General features: G+C 50.3%; 1 protein-coding gene across 5 annotated transcripts in view; it reads right to left on the reverse strand.

Moving 5' to 3' along the window:
• KCNIP1 (potassium voltage-gated channel interacting protein 1) overlaps nt 1–14,722 on the reverse strand; it is a 422,323-nt gene that overhangs the window by 358,997 nt on the left and 48,604 nt on the right. The gene's annotated exons all lie outside the window — the stretch shown is intronic.

The raw sequence follows: 14,722 nt of genomic DNA on the forward strand, positions 1-14,722 counted from the left end.
CCAGTGACTCACATGGGCAGGGGCACCTGCATGGCTCCCCCAGATCTCAGATCACCTGGTGGAGAGCGGCAGCAAGGGGGAGGGGTGGGGCAGAGATGGAGCAGCCACAGGGCCCGCCTTCAGGAAGCTGATCATCTCGTGACACTCTGCCCCCTCCCCCCCACCCGGTCATTTTCAAGAGCTTCCTTCTTCACGGTGACGAAGCTAACCTACGCGAATTCAAAATCATGCAATGTAAAATATTCATAAATTCTGTTTTGGTGACTTACGGAAATGCTGCCAGCCTCCTCCACCTGCAACAACACTCCATCCAAAAGTCCTCCTAATCTCAAAACCCCCTGGGTGTGTGGATTGTAGACAGCATTCACTCTATTGCTGTAACTGGCAGAACAGACTGGTGCATAAAAAGAGCCAGTGTCTTTTGCATTGGGGGGATTTTGAATTATATGAAATATGTGTAAAGACACCGTTTGAACCAAATGCACCTGTCCTGTGCCTCACCAGCCTCTGCCCTTTCACATGTTGGGAAAAGAGAAAGACCAAAGCAAGATCAGAAAGACGGGGAGAAAGGCACTGCCGTCTAGGTAATGGTTCTCACAGTGGAGGTCTGCAAGGGCAAAACCTTTTTGTCATAACATTAAGGCACTAGTTGCTTTTTCCACCCTTATGCATGGAATGTTTCAGAGGGCTAGGTGGCATGTATATGAGAAGCCAGCTGTCTTCTATGAGGCCAGACTTTAAAGAGATTTGCAAAAACGTAAAGCGATGCCACTTTCCTCAATAGCTTTTTTTTGGGGGGAAACGCAATTATTTTTCAGGAAAAGATGGTCTTTTGTTAACATGTAATGGGTCCATTATTGCTATTTTGAAAGAAATTACCTTAAATGAAACATTCTGAGTCTTCATGTCCAAATGGTAAATGTTAGTCGATGTAACCCCATAAGCCAAATGTCCTTAGAGAATTCAATGTGATTTAAGATCAGACAAGGACGCTGAATTTTTTTTTTGTCTTTTTGCCAATTCTTGGGGTGCTCCCACGGCATATGGAGGTTCCCAGGCTAGCGGTCTAATGCGGGCTGTTGCTGCCGGCCTACACCAGAGCCCCAGCAACGCAGGATCCGAGCCGCGTCTGCAACCTACACCACGGCTCACAGCAATGTCAGATCCTTAACCCACTGAGTGAGGCCAGGGATCGAACCCACAACCTCATGGTTCCTAGTCGGATTTGTTAACCACTGAGCCACAACGGGAACTCCCAAGGATGCTGAATTTTTCAGAGCCACTGGCCTACTATGTCCAGGGACAGACAGGTCCCCCTGCTCATTCCGTGCTGTGCCCTGGGCACATCCAAAGTCCTCCTCGAAGTCTCCTCAGATTCCCACTGGGGGCAGGAAGAGACCTTCACTTTCCCCAGGACCCCCTGGCTCTGGGTTCTCTCTTCCCCAGATGGGGTAGTTTATGGATTATCTTCCCCACCACAGGTGCTCTTCTGGAGCTTCATCGTGTCAATCCACATACAGACCTCAGCACCTTCCTAGATGTCCCCAGCTCTCCCTTCCCCCTCATAGAAAGCATGCGTGCATCAGCCGACTTCCTTAAACGCTACAGAGGATGGCGAGGAGATGTGTTTAAATGCAATGTCATCAACCCCCAACCAAATGTTGGACAAAAGTGGTGATGCATCCCAAAGCTTGCCCCTTCTCTCTCAGTTAGAGAGACTTCAACCTCCCATAATCTCCATCATTCCGCCCCCAACCCACCCCATTTCTGATATACATAAAATAAGAACAGGGGCTTGCTTAGGCTCTGCCGCTTTAAGACCAGTCTTCTCTCTCTACTCCCTTGAACCCTCCTCTGCCAATTCTGGAGCCTCCGCTTTTCCACACCCCTTTGATTTCTCATATTCAGACACAAACTCATGTTCCCCGAGAGCCAGTAGTTCTTTAAAGATCATCGAGTACTTTTCCACTTTCTAATCTGGGGCTCAAACCTTCCCTGCAACTTCGTTTTGAACAACAGCCTCCACCAACATCTCTCTCTCTCTTTTTGGGTCTTTTTAGGGCTGCACCCGCAGCATAGGGATGTTCCCAGGCTAGGGGTCCAATCGGAACTGCAGCTGCTGGCAATACGCCACAGCCACAGCAGTGCAGGATCCAAGCCGCGTCTGTGACCTACACCGCAGCTCAGGTCAGCAGCGGATCCTTAACCCACTGAGAGAGGCCAGGGATCGAACCCCTGTCCTTTTGGATACTAGTCTGGTTCGTTACCACTGAGCCACGATGGGAACTCCTCCGTCAACATCTCTTTTGATGAATAACTCGCTGGACTGGGAGGCAGCAACCTCTACTTGGGGAATTATTTAGCACATTACTCTCCCAACAGGAATCCGTCATTTCTAATGGCAGTAAGAGCTCACATTTGTTGAGCACCGGCAGGCCAGAATCTGGGCTCAGCTTTTACATGGATGGCCAATTAAACCCTAACAATATCTTTTATTACTCTCTCCACCTCATAGATGAGGTAATGGAGGTGCAGGGATTTCATCTGCTGCTGGGCAGGAGGGAGCAAACAGGAGAGCTGGGATTCGAACCTGAAAAGTATGGCTTCAGGCTCTAAGCACTGTGCAGCCTGCCTGCCCCTTGGTCTCTGCCCCGTATCAGAAATGGGAAATCCCAGCAGGGCAAGTTCAATGCTGAGAGCCTATTGGATGCGCTTTGTACCTTCCCAAGGAGCCCAGGCTCTCAAATGGCTCCCTGGAGCCACGGCTCTAAAGAATCCACAGATGTGTAGCCAGGCCCAAGCCAATGGATCAAAAAAAAAAAAAAGTCCTTCAAAGAGTCTCTTGGAGGAACATCCAAGATGGACAGGCAAATGAGTTCGGCCACAATCTGCCTGACTCCATCCTCATGCAGCACACAGACCATCAAACACAAAGCAGCAACCAGCCATGCTATGGCCACAGCCATCCCTGACCTGGTCACTCTATTAAAAAGAAGAGTGGAGGAGAGGCTAGGCTGACTTGATTCCTTCTCAGGGACCCCACATTTCTCTCAGTTGTCCCTGCTTTCTTTTCCAAGTGTTCCTAAACCACTAGCTCAATAATCCATTCTAGAATGTGTCCAGGAGTTGACAGCATGATTATTGATACATAGCTTTAGAAGCTTCTTCTGCAATCACTGATAAAAAGGGAGCCATGTGACACCTGCTTCGTATCTGATTTTGCTGTGATTCTGCTGGCCTTGCAAGTAGTCTACGTTCAAACATCTCATATACAGGCATCTTCAAATACCCTTTCCTATGCCCTCCACTGCTTCTTTCCAACTACTGGAACTGAAATTGCCTGAGCCACAAGCCAGGACTTTGTGGGTTTGGAGTAGCCTGAGCCTTCTGAGCACCTGACCTCCTGTGAGCCTCTCAAGCCAGGATGGACCATCATGTCCCGTCCTCAGATCCCCCACCTCGTGGGGAAGATGGGAAAACCGAAACAAAAGTGGGGGTCCTTTGCCCCTTCATCAGATCATGTGCTCTAAGCAGACTCAGCCTCAGTTATTCTCTCTCTCACTCGACATGTTTTGAAGCCCTTTGCTTTTTTAAAGCAAAAAATTTTAATTTTTTGTCTTTTGGGGCTGCACCCGCGGCATATGGAAGTTCCCAGGCTAAGGATACAATCGGAAATGTAATCGCAGGCCTACGTCAGAGCCATAGCAACATGGGATCCAAGCTGCATCTGCAACCTACACCACAGCTCACAGCAACGCCAGATCCTTAACCCACTGAGCAGGGCCATGGATCAAACCCGCATCCTCGTGGATGCTAGTAGGATTCGCTAACCGCTGAGCCACGACGGGAACTCCTTAAAGTCTGTTTCTTGTCTTTACATTTTTCAGGAGGTTAGTATCAGCTTAGTGTGGCCTTATTCTTCTGGTTCTAAACTATGTGCTTTATTTGTATTTGGAGACAGTGCCTGCAGGGAGGGAAGCTCAGAAAAGTGAGAGTTAGTATCTGGCTTGTCTATGACCCTGGGCAGTTTATTTCATTTCCCTGAGACTCCATTTCTTCAAGTGGAAAAGAAGCAGAGCACCCTTTGTTTCACAGGGCGCTCGTGATAAATTCAGTACAATAACGAACAAGCAGCACTTAGCACAGTTCCTGGTCCATAAAAACCCTCTGCCATAGTTCACCCTCGGTGATGAGGCAGAGTCTTCTGTTCGAGCTCAGAGAACTTTCTCCCGACCCCTTTTTCTCACCAGCAACTTCCTTCTTGTGTCACTGGGGACCAGCTTGCCTCTCGCTCCCTCTCAATCTGTCTCTCGCTGTGTTGTGATCGGAATTAAACATTCTGCCATGGTTAGATTGTCTTTGCTTTACACTTCCTTGAATCTACTTGTCTAAACTTAGTTCCTGAGGAAAAGCAGTACCTGGTTGAACCATCAAGGGTCAAAGGACCAGTTTCCACAACAGTTCATTTCACAGGAGACCCACGAACATGGACCCCAAGAGGTGTGGCTGGAATAGTCCTCCCAGCGTGAGGCAGGCAGATCCCTCGGCCCAGAAATCAGGCTTAATTGGAAATTAAATTGCATTTCCATGCCAACTGCAGGAAGCTTATATCCATAGCTAATTTATCAAGGTGATGCCTCATTTTCAGAAAGCCTGTGGGAACAGAGTGGCGGCATCTGCAAGGTTACAAGTTTGTATCTGATGAGATGAACTTTCTTGAAAGTGCAACTTGAAACCTTCAAGTCCCTCATTTTCAGGTTTTGGGCTCTTATTGGCTGTCTCCTCGGTGCCAGGACCTGGAGGGGCAGACCCTGGCAAGAACCAGTACCGCCCTCTCCCTGCTCCAGGGCGGTGGCAGAAAAAGAATCACATGAGCAAAATATTCCCAGGCCACAGCATCTCACTTAGGTATTCAGGGCTGAGTTATTTAGGAAAGTAGAGTGTATTAAAGATAACTTCATGGTTAAGATCTAATTTCTAAAGACTCATAAACGTGGAGAACAGACTTGTGGGTGCCAAAGGGAGGGAGGGTGGAGAAGGGATGGCTTGGGAGTGTGGAGATAGCAGACACTAATTATTACGTAGAGAATGGAGAAACAACAAGGTCCCCTGGGTACAGCACAGGGAACTAGACCCAATTTCCTGTGATAAACCATGATGGAAAAGACTATGAAAGAGATAGATATTGACATGTCTAACTGAATCCCCCGGCTGTCCAGCAGAAACTAACACCACGCTGTAAATCAACTAACACAGCACTTTGAATCAACTACCCGTCACTAAAATACATTTCACAAAAAGCATCGGACTTCTACATTTAACACAGATCTGAGCCGTTCACAACCAACACGGGTGGCCAGGCTCCTGACCAAGCCCTTTAATACTCATTCATTCCACGGTCGGGGCAACGGTGGGAAACACACACACAATGATTCTCATTAGCCCCACGTTCCTGAGGAAGGAACCTGCCTACGGTCAAGGCTGCCCCAGTGAATGGGCGTCAGAGCTGGGGGGGGGGAAGTGGATGTCATTTCATGGCAGAGCCAATGCTTTTAAACACTCTTATTATACGGCCCCTTTATTTCCCCCAACGTTTAGTTTTAAAAACGTGCAGCTCTAGAAGAGACGCAAAGGGAGTACGAGGCGCACACAGATCCTTCCCCTTGGCTCACAAAGCGTTATCACTATTTTGTCACATTCACATTTCTTCTCGTTCTCTGTCTCTGTATGTGTGAGTGTGTTTCTGAATCATTTGAGGGTAGGCTCAGGGACATACACACGACTGCTTTGGAAACCGTGTAAGGCAAGTTTGGCTGACACAGAATATGCTTGTGGGCAAGAGGACGTGCGTGAGCAGGACGCAGGCTGAGACTCTGGTGGGGGGGCATTGCTGGAAGGGCCGGGTCTAGAAGTTTGGGTTATTCTCCAACATGGAGAGGACAGGCTGTGATACCCAGCAGGGAAAGCATCACTTTTATTGATGGTATTAAGAAGAATTAAAAAATTAAAGATGTGCATTGAGTGAATGGCATTTTTATGGTCTGATGAAATATACATGCTTCTTGAAGACAATGCAGACGATACCGAGAAGTATCAAGAAGAACTTTAAAAAAAACAACCACTGCTCTCAACGAAAACCCAGGATGGTACTTCAGTTCACTTCTTTTCTGTTTGACTTTTGCTGCCTAAATATCTATGCGGATTGGAACCTCTTTATACACAGAGTCTTATATCCTGCTTTCTCCTCTAACAGTACGTCAATGGCATTTCTGCCTGTTGTTCAGTGGTCCTCAAAATAATTTCCCACAGGCTTAATATTATTGCATCAGATGGATGAACCAAAAATGATTTTTTTTGGCTGGAGTTGAGATCGTCGACAATTTTTCACTATTGTGATGTAACCCTGGGAGGAACATCCCCGCATAAAAGCTTTCGTGCACATGTCTGATGATCTGCTTAGAACAGCCTTCTAGAAGGAGGGGTCCCGGCTGAAAGGGCTGAATGGCCTATCTCTTTGTCTGGCCCTGGGGTGGAGGAGACAGGAGGGGGAAGCAGGACGAAGTGCCACCTGCGGGCTGCTGTCCCCAAGCAGGGAGAGTTTGGACTTCGGGGATGTGCTGAAGTTGGAGAGAGAGTGACAGACGAGAGAAACACTGGGGAGAAAGAATCAAAGGACTTCGTGAGCAAGATATCTGAAGGCACAGGCCTGGGGACATACACGGAGGGACAGTGCAGTCACGAGAGGGGGCTGCTTTGCTGGTAGGAGGGTTGAGCCAAGGCCACAGGAAGACATTCAAAGAGAAGGATTAATGAGCCATCTTCCCATCCTCCCTCCCTCCCTTCTCCATTCATCCATCCATTGAGTCCGGCTCCTCGGCGCCCTGCTAAGGGGTTAAGTGTGGATGGAAAGACAGACATGGGAGGGCAGAATCCAGACCCAGGGCCTTTGATGAGCATGCAGGGCAGAGATTTTTCAGCAAAGAAAAGAGGATTCAGAGGCTCAGGTTTTAGGCCTGGCTTTGCCACCCACGCGGTGGACTTTCCCTGAACCTCTCAGCTGCCTGGCAGACCTCTCAGCAACCCCTGAGGGCCTACTATGCGCTGGGCCCTCAAGAAGCTGGCCTCGCAGTGGACAAGCCAGACCAGAACAAAATGGATAACCGTGTAATGTAATTACAGGGCTGCTATGCAGGAAAACGAGGCAGTGTGAGAGGGTAGCGAGGACTCTTGTGGGTAGAGGGAGATGAGAAGGTGGAGACAGATCGGGGATTTGGGTGAAGTGTGGGAGAGCCAGAGGAGAGCCAGCAGAGCATGTCCAGCCGGAGGGGACAGTAAGTGTCAGGACACAGGCTGGAAGAGCTGGGGTTCCAGTGAGATCAACATGGCCTGGTGGCTGGGTGCACACCGGGGGAGGATGTGACCACAGAAGGAGGCCAGAAATGCAGAGGACAGGTCATGCAAAGGCTGTAGACCACACAGGAAAGGCTGCATTTGATTCCCAGTGTGTCAAGAAACCACTGGAGGCCGAGTTGTGAGCAAGGGGATTGTGTATTTTAAAAACATGGAAGTGGTGTTGCGGTTCAGCAGGTTAAAAACCTGACTAATATCCATGAGGCCATGGGTTCAATCCCTGGCTCGCTCAGTGGGTTAAGGATCCAGCATTGCTGTGAGCTGTGGCATAGGCTGCAGATGCAGCTTGGATCTGATGTTGCCGTGGCTATGGTGTAGGCTGGCAGCTGCAGCTCCAATTCGACCCCTATCCTGGGAACTTCCATATGCTGCAGGTGCAGCCCTAAGAAGACAAAATAAAAATAAAAATTTGGGAACGGATGAATAGCAATGGTTGAATTGTCCCCCCCCCAAAAAAATTATGGTATATCTCTAGTCTGGAGTACTATTTAGCCTTAAAAAAGAATGAAATTCTGACACATGCTACAACATGGATAAACCTTGTAAACATCATGCTAAGTGAAGGAAGCCAGGCAGGCACAAAAGACAAATACTGTCTGATCTCACTTAATGAGCTGCCTAGTATAGCCAAGTGCATAGAGATAGAAAGTAGAGTAGTAGACAGGGGCTGGGGCCTGGGGTGGAGGGAAAGGGGGAATTACTGGGTTTTGTTTTTTGCTTTTCAGGGCCGCGCCCATGGCATGTGGAGGTTCCCAGGCTAGGGGTCAAATCGGAACTACAGCGGCCAGCCTACACCACAGGCCAGCCTACACCACAGCCATAGCAACGCAGGATCCAGGCCATGCCTTCGACCTACATCACAGCTCACGGCAACACCAGATCCTGCACCCACTGAGGCCAGGGATCAAACCCACAACCTCATGGTTCCTGGTTGGATTCGTTTCCACTGCGCCCTGATGGGAACTCTGGGAATTACTGTTTAATGATGAGGGAGTTTCAGTTTGGGAGGATGAAAAGTTCTGTAGGTAGATGATGATGATGGCTGCACAACAATGCGAAATATATTTAATGCCACTGAATTGTACACCTCAAAATGGTCCAGATGGTAACTTTTACGTATATTAATAAAAAATGTGGGAAAGGATGCTATGCGAAGAACCGTCCATGGGGTGGATTACTTTCCTAGGGCTGCCTTAACAAAATGCCACAGACTGGGCAATTTAAACAAGAGAAATTTATATATTTTTCATGGTTCTGGAGGCTGGAAGCCCAAGGTCAAGGTGCTGGCAGGGCTGGTTTCTGGTGAGGTCTCTCTCCTTGGTGCGGATGGCCGGTGTGCCCTGCTCTCCGTGATTTCTCATGGTCTTTTCTCTGTGTCTGTGTCTCTTCTTCTTTCTTATAAGGACAATAATCCTATTGGACCAGGGCCCCAGGGTGATCTCATTTAACCATAATTACCTTTTTTTTTTGGTGTGTCTTTTTTTCTTCCTCCCTCTCTTTCTTCCTCCCTCTTTCTTTCTTTCTTTCTTTCTTTCTTTCTTTCTTTCTTTCTTTCTTTCTTTCTTTCTTTCTCTTTCACCCTTGTTTCCTTCCTTCCTTCCTTCTTTTCTTTCTTGGTGTGTCTTTATTTTCTTTTTTAAAAAATTTAATTTCATTGGAGTTCCCGTCATGGCTCAGTGGTTAACAAATCCTACTAGGAACCATGAGGTTGCGGGTTCGATCCCTGGCCTTGCTCAGTGGGTTAAGGCTCTGGTGTTGCCGTGAGCTGTGGTGTAGGTCGCAGACGCGGCTTGGATCCTGCATTGCTGGGGCTGTGGCGTAGGCCGGTGGCTACAGCTCCAATTACACCCCTAGCCTGGGATCCTCCATACGCCACGGGTGCAGTCCTAGAAAAGATAAATAAATAAATAATAAAATAAAATTTAATTTTATTGGAGTATAGTTGACTTACAATGTTGTGTTAGTTAAAAGTCTTTAAATCTAGTCACATTGACATCAGGGCTTCAACATGTGAATTTAGGGGGACACAGTTTAGTCTATACCACAGGAAGATAGTGCTATGGGATGTGACCCAGAGAGTGCTTCTGCATGGGATCTTTAGAGCTGCAGCTCTGGTTTTGTGACCTTGAACAAGTTACCCAACCTCTCCCAGCCTCGGGGTGGGAATCACAAAAGTAGGAAACTCACAGAGCCGGGGGTGGATTGATCGTAGGGATCCTTGCAAAGCTCCAGTGAATAAACAGCACTCAGTGGATGGTGGCAAATATTATTCTTCATACGGTGCCTGTTGAGTTTGGTGTGACAGGCTGATTAACCCTGTGACAGGCAGGCTTAATCAGCCCCGGGATGGCAGGAACATCCTGCAGTCCCACATGCCCCATGGTTACAGAGTATCCTAGGCTTCAAGGGAGAGCAGTTCGGTTCCCAGCTGATGTTTGCAGACAGCAAGCTGCAAGCCCGGGCTTGGCTCTGCCTGCCGAGCACAGATGGTTTGAAAAATGCCACCCAAACTGGTCCAGGGTTAATCAAAAGATGACAGAAAGAAAATTGGGGTAGGGCAATCCCAGCCTCTCAGATGCAAGCCTCAGAATCACATCTCCCTCCCCGACTCCTGCCCAATTAGCTGCCTCTGCTTCCAAACCACCTCATTCCAGCAAGAAACCCAAAGTGGCCAGGTGGGAATTACAATGGGAAGGCTGGTGGGGCAGAATTTTATTTCTTTCCCGTCTGTGTGATCTCAGCTGTCTGGCTAGTTCTCCCATTTGTTGTTGTTGTTGTTATTTGACTGATAAAGGTGACCTGTGGATGACAGTTTGGGATAGAGTGTGGGGGGAATTCTCCAGAAAATCGTTGTGCTTCTGTCAGTACGGAGGCCTCGAAACCTTGATGTCTCAAAGGAGAGCGTGAGTTGCCTCTTGGTCAAGCTAGAGAACAACCGGTGTTATCTTTATCACTTTTCTACATCAGATCTGCGGGGTTTTGTTTGGCAGTGGAGGGAGTGGCATGGAGGGGTTAACACAGGCACCTGGAAACAGACAGCCCGACTCCAATTCTGGCTCTGTCCTGAGCTGGCTGTGTGACTCAGAGCCGGGCCCTTCCCCTCCTGAAGCTCAGAACGTCTCATCTGTGAATGGGGTTAGGGAGAGCTCTCTGCCTTCCAGGGCTCTTGGGCACATTCGATAAAACGTCGCATGCAGTGTTTAGCGCAATGCCGGGCACAGAGCAGATGCCATGAGTGGCGTTGCAAAGAGTGCCATTAAATCTTAAAATCCCAAAGCTGGAAGGGAACTTGGAGGCCAGGAACCCCCTCATTTTGGTGAAGGAGAACCTGAGGCCCCAAGAAGGGAAGCCATCTGCCCAGGGAGCAAATGTGAGGATCTGGAATCGAACCCGGGCCGGCTCCAATCTGCGGCTCTTTGCAGCTCTAGGAACACAGAATGGTGCGTGATGCTTTCAATAAGAGAAGACTGTGGATGGCAGGTGTTCACGGCCCTCATCCCAACGGGAAGAAGGCTTTCTTCTTTCTGCCTCCAGGCCCAGAGATGCGTAGGGAGGGAGGTCACTGGCAGGGCCAGACATCTTCCCTCGTGTCTTTTCCTGGAGTCCTGGCTTCCATTCCACCCAGCTGGCAGGGGAAGCCTGTGCCACCTCACCACCTCTGCATCGTCTGCACAGCTCCCTGCCCTTCTGTGTGGCCCTCAGAGCGTGGGTCCTACCTCCTGCCCTTCCAGAGGGAAGCAGGTGGACCCTGGGGTCCGATCTCCCCTCTGGGCATCTGGTTGGCTGTCATGGGCGGGCAGTGAGGGCAATCCCACAGAACTCTTGAGAACTAGGATGGGAGTGGCCAGGTCCTTGGTCATCCTTGCACTGAGCCTCATCTCATCCAGGTCACCGTGGCTGGTGGCTTCTGTCACACGCCTGCACAGAAATTGGGCACAGGAAGATGGGGGAGTGGGAGGCTTCTGGACCAGCCTGAGATGCCCAAGCCTCACAAGAGGGCCTCCAGGGATCTCACAGCCTGGTGTTGCTGGGCAGGGAAAGCTGTCCGTCATCATTTATTCAACATCCATCCGGTGCTCCAGGCCCTACCAATAAGGCCCATGCAGTGAATGCTCGTGTTCTCACAGGGGCAGGGGGACGGCCCATACATACATAAACCACTAAATAAAAAGGAGAATTCCAGCCGCTGACAAGTTCTCCATGTCAGACGCTGTAATTGAGAGTGACTGGGGGCAGAGACGGTGACTCTGGAGGAGCAGTAGCGCCAGAGAAGAGCCGGAAGGAGACGTGACCCAGAGCCTTATTTAGGCTTTGCCTCCTGCTGGCTACAAGTCCAAGGTTGTTTTTTTTTTTTTTTAAATTATAGTTGATTTACAATGTTCTGTCAATTTCTGCTGTACAGCAAAGGAACCCAGCTCACTCTCTCTCTCTCTCTCTCTCTCTCTCTCTCTCTATACATACACACACATATATACCCACATTCTTTTTCTTACATTATTCTCCATCATGTTCCATCACAAGTGACCGGCTGAGGTTCCCTGTGCTACAGAGCAGGACCTCATTGCTCGCAGGAAAAGAAGACGAGGGTGGGAAGTTGATTTCTCCCAGGAAGTTGTTCTCTGATATGTGTTGGATACTGAGCGTGTCACATGTACCATCTCCTTGTGGTCCCATGACGTGAGAATGACCAGCCCCATTTTCCAGGGAAGGATGCAGACTCAAGGTGGGACATGGCTTGCCCCAGGAAGTGGCAGGATTCGAACCCGGGACCGTCTGGCTCCAGAGCGGTGCCCTTACTTTCCCTGAATCGTCCTGCCTTCCATGGCTCTCCCATCTCCACTCTCAGGAATCAACACCTCTCAGGGACTTGGGTCTGGTGAGAGAGGTGGTCCAGGGAAGATTCTGGAACCCTAAGAAGCATGGGGAAGGTGAGGGTCACACTGGCATGGCCAGGGACCTCTGGGCCCCCAAAGGCTTATTAAGACCTGATTTGAGCCACATCACCCTGTGTCTTTGTATTGCAGCCTTCCTGCCTGCCAGAGGGGCCCATTCCTAGTACTTTTAATTTGGAACAAACTAGCCGCTCCCCCGTGGTCCCTAAGTTAACAGGACGAATGTGCAGAAGTGCCAGGATAAACAGCCCTGAACAAATTATTCCTGCCTGGTATCGATGTCATCTAGAAAAGAGTTCTTCTAGAGGGACAGGCTTGGCAGGTAAAGGAGGTCCCACCTTCCTCTCTCCCTGCTGCTAGGGGACTATGGGACTCAGAGAGCACCTGGCCAGTGAAATGGACCAGGGAGTGATGGGACAGAGACAGAGGGACAAGGCTAAGAGACCTGTAGGCTGGGGTGAGGGCTACTTAGGGCATGGGAGAGCCAAAGTGAGCACACGGCCCATCCTGGAGGGCTCCAGCTTGGGGCTGGCGAAGCATGCATGGGTCAGAACGATTGAACTTTCTGCCTAAGACAAGGCATAAGCACTGGAAGTTCGCAGTTGCAACCAGGAAGGGGGCTGTGCTAACATGACCCAGGGCAGCTGGGACCCCAAGTTCCCTGGCAAAGGGAGGTGCACACCAGCTGAGCTTCTCAGGAGACAGGTAGTGGCCTCCTTTAGGCATGGGGCACTGTCACATCTCACAGATTCCAAGGTCCTCAGAGTCAAGGCCATTGCTTTTCTAGACAATTCCAATAAAAAGTCAGTATCTCAATTTCCGACTGCCTGGTGCCCTAAAACTAGTATATTTCTCCACTGGTAAGACTGCTTCTCACACTAGCCCCTAAGAAGGGAGAACAGCGGAGAGGGTCCTTCATATGGGTTCGGGGCTCACTCACCAGCCAGCAGGTACCCAGGCACCAGTGCACCCATCTAAGACGTGATAATGATGCTAGGAGAGCACCCATGGGGCCGTCTTGCTGACCTTGGCCTGTGGGGGTGTTCCCTTTCCTCCTCAAGCTTATTCCGAACCCAGGCCATGCCATGTTATGGAACTCGTGCCAACTCCTCGCAAGACGGTGGCTGCCCTGAAGCGATTGAGCAGGTATAACTGTTCTTGATAAACCCACCTACAGCATTAGCGGGAAGCTGGGGGCATTCTGCTGGTGACAAAGTGGGTAGTGGTGCTCACAGGGGCCTCTTCTCCAGCTCTGTGGAGAGGCTAGCACTTGGTCTTGGCCCCACTTGGACCTGGGTTCTAATCCCAGCCCAGCCACTCATTGCCAGCTGGGTCGCCTGTCTTGGCTAAAGGTCAGTTTCCTTGAAACTGCTAAAACGGTGATTTGTAATGTCTACTTTCGGGGTTGGGGCCGGGGGAGAAAAGAGAGGTGCCTAAGGCACACAGTTGAAGGAAGCCTCACTCTCAGCTCCCTGCAAGTGCCCTGCAAGTAGCCCCTCGCCCTGCTAGTTGCCAGCTTATGCCCTGTAGCCTCCCTGTTGACTTATTAAGATGACCTTGTGTGGCTGATACTGCTCTTATATCCAGCAAACAGTGAGGAGCCTTGGGTTGGGGAGGTCGTGCAACTCACCCAAGCGCACACAGCTGGTGAACCACAAGACTGGGACTCCAGCCCAGCCTGCCTGAGGGCAGAGCCCTCCCCAAGTTCAAAGTCAGTGTCTTGAGGCTTCTCGAAAGGCGGTGGGAAGGAGGCGGGAGGAACAGTTTGTCTCCAGTGGGTCTGAAGCTGAGGTCCTGCCTTGCGCAGAGAGAAACGCCCCGGGTCTGGGCGGGAGGGAGAGTTGGGGCTCAGGGCAGTGCCCTTGAGATAAATCTTGAAGGTCAGCACCACCCCCTTTCCGACCCAGCAGCCATGCGGGTGGCCGGGACAACTGAAGCTCTCCTGGATAGGATCCCTCCTTCTTGCTTTGGCTTTGCCATCTGTGCCTGGGGTGACAGATGGGTTCCCAAAATGCAGAAGGAAAGGGTTTAAATCTCCCCAGCTGGAGTGGAGCTGGCGCAAAGCTCTGGCTCCTGCCCTCAGCCCCAGGGGTCTCTGAGCCGGGGTTGGGGAGCTGGCTGGCTGCGCAGGAGGAGAAGGCAGGTTTCCCAGAGCCTGGTTCAACTAAGCATCCAAGTCAGGAGCTGCACTTCTGGTGGGTACTTTAGAGCAGGGGAGGGCCTGGCTCTGGGAGTCACACACCTAAGGCCTAGGCAGGGAATCAGGTGTGGGAATCGGCTCAGGTGTCAGCCGTGGTGATGTTGGATGGGGCCATGGAGAGCGAGTTCAGGAGAGCGGGGACAGCAAAGGTCCTGGAGACGACAGAAGCTGCTCTCAGAGTGTGTGTCAGCGGCTCAAGAAACAAGCAGTGAGTGAGGCG

Source organism: Sus scrofa, chromosome 16 (genome assembly GCF_000003025.6).
Source record: "Sus scrofa isolate TJ Tabasco breed Duroc chromosome 16, Sscrofa11.1, whole genome shotgun sequence".
Lineage (NCBI taxonomy): Eukaryota > Metazoa > Chordata > Mammalia > Artiodactyla > Suidae > Sus > Sus scrofa.